The sequence below is a fragment of the Syngnathus typhle genome, linkage group LG13, assembly GCF_033458585.1.
Source record: "Syngnathus typhle isolate RoL2023-S1 ecotype Sweden linkage group LG13, RoL_Styp_1.0, whole genome shotgun sequence".
Lineage (NCBI taxonomy): Eukaryota > Metazoa > Chordata > Actinopteri > Syngnathiformes > Syngnathidae > Syngnathus > Syngnathus typhle.
In genome coordinates this window covers 265,001-267,500 of record NC_083750.1, presented here as the reverse complement: position 1 = coordinate 267,500, position 2,500 = coordinate 265,001, and the positions used below count along the sequence as shown (strand labels likewise).

At 59.0% G+C, this 2,500-nt stretch overlaps 1 pseudogene; it reads right to left on the bottom strand.

Moving 5' to 3' along the window:
* The window catches only part of LOC133166272 (28S ribosomal RNA), a 9,266-nt pseudogene that overhangs the window by 2,356 nt on the left and 4,410 nt on the right, over positions 1–2,500 (bottom strand).

The following is a 2,500-nucleotide window of genomic DNA, read 5'->3' as shown; positions in this document are numbered from 1 at the left end:
CGCCACAATCCAGATTTTCCACATGCCGCCAGCCAGGGAGGACTAGCGCGCTCGCAACTGCAGCCGGGACGGCGCCCCCTGTGCCGAGCGTCGGCACACCGCCCGGATCTCCGCCTGCCGCAACCCACAACCTCAACCAGGCAGGTTTTTGCACCGCCTCAATAGCTAGAGATCCCAACCACATCCGAAGACCAACAGAGTTTCCAGGTGCGCCTGACCTGTATTCCGGGAATAGTAACGGACAACGAAACGATGCCCCTAGCCGCTGTCGCGACCCCGCGAATAGATGAAGCCCCCCGCTGTGGACGGACCGAGACGCAGCCACCCATTCACAGCCATCCGCACCTTCCCGTCAAGCCACCTCAATCTGGTCGCTGAAACCTCACCGACAACTGCCCTGAAGGTGACTCTCGGGAGTAAGAATGTGCAGCACACCGATATCTTCTGCGAAGGCTTTAACGCCGACGCCGTAATCATCTGCAGCCCCATACTCACCTGCTCGTCCGACCACCAAGTTCTTCTCCATTCCTTCCTCCGAGCCACTCAGCAGGACTAAATCATCCGCAAAGGCCAACGCGGCAATTCGGCGGTTGCCCCAGACCAGGTGACTTCTTTTGCGTTCGAAGCTATGGACGAGAGAATCCATAGCGAGGTTGAAAAACAGTGGGGACATTGGATCGCCTTGCTTAACATCAACCTTCATGGAGATGGGTTCGGAGTAGGCGCCTCCGCAACCCACACTGGTCGAGCAGCCCACATACGAGTGACGGATCACCTCGATTACACGTCTGTCTACGCCCAAGCTTCCCAGCACACACAGGACATGGTCATGAGAAACCGAGTCGAAAGCCTACGCAAAGCCAATGAACACGACCGCCAGCGGCACGCCAGCCGACCTCGAGCGCCCCACGATCCGATTAATCAAGAATCACGAGGGTCCTTCGCAACCACTCGCGCCGGCGACGAAACCACGCTGCCCGGGGGCCAACAGGACAGGCTCGCGCTAGCCTCATCACCATCAACCGCCCAAACAACCCCAGCACGACTGACCCCACAGTCCCAGGCCTCCAGCTAGATACTATATCCAGCCCAGTAGGGTCAGTTGATCTGGGTAGCAACCGGGTCTTGCACTCCTTGAAGACTTGGGGAACGACTCCACGCACCATCCATGTCGTAAACAGCCTCGCCAGTTGCGTACCGTCCGGGTCCCAGTCAAGAAGAGCCTGCTTCCTGATCCCGTCTGGGCCCGATGCAGAGCAATTCCTCATCTTAGCCAAGTTAGATACAACTTCCTGCCCCAGGATCGGGTGGTAGAATGGTTCGTTATCCGCGGTCAGTCCCACCTCAAAGCCCTTAGTCCATAAAACGGCCTGACCGTTTCCCACTTACTCCAAAGTGTCCATCCACCAACTCCAGCGGCAAATCACATCTAAGGGGCGTCAGACCATCCAAGATCCGCCGTGCCAGCCCCTTCTTCACTACAGAATAGCCGCGCTGCTGGTGGTAGAACACTCTCTTACGCTGGACGAGCCGCCTCGCCCAACCCGTCTGTCATCGGTCTCGAGGTCTGGACCTCGCGGACTTTGTCGGCCACCCTACCTTACCCCCCAGGGCTTTCATGAGATCCAAAGCAGAGGACTCGATCAGGCTAGGCTCCCGACCTGCTTTCTTGACTAAGGCAGCGGTGGCCCGATGCTCCACACCCCCCGCCAGCAGCTCTTCCAGAACTCTATTCATCACCAGATCTGGAAGCGACGAGGGGCAGGTCCATTTCTGGGGCGTCGCCCTGGCAGCCAGGGCTCGCCAACGCACACCGGACGCACCGCCTGCCGCACGACCGCACAGGGACCCCCATTCCACCTCACCTGCTCTCCAGACTCTCCGTTTCCAACAACACATTTTCCGCTTATGACACCTGTACCTTTCCATAAGCTTCACCATCCGAGACTCCTACCATCACTTGGTCCGGAGGCCTCGGACCCCCTTATGCCGATTCCCAGACGGGCCCTCTCCCGCTTCTTCATTCACGCCGCCTCGGAGAGCAGGCTGTAGCGCTAACACGACCCCCGCCACCCCAACTCTCATACCCGAGGCAACGGAGGTCATTGACACCACTGAGGAGTTCTCAAGAGCTTCGCCAGCCGGGGTCCACCCGCTCCTTCGGCCTGACTGACTGTGGCTCTGATCCTGTGCCTCTGTCTATACGGACTTCCTAACCAAGGAGTTTTTGCAACCATGGCCCGTAGAAGTGACTACAAGCCGTTTGGGGACCCCGAGCAATGCCTCCGGTGGTTGGTCCCCATGGCCCCCGGAGAGGTTGATCCGCTGGCCGCGCACGTGCCCAACCTCAAGCACGTCCCGGGGAGGTAGCTCGAGCAGCAGCAGCCCCTCACCTAGCTGCGCCTCAGCCCATTTTTGGTAACCCAGAACGGCCTTCCTGGGTGGTCTGTAAGATATTAGACATGTCTACTGCCTCACTACCGTGAGAACACACAGGAGA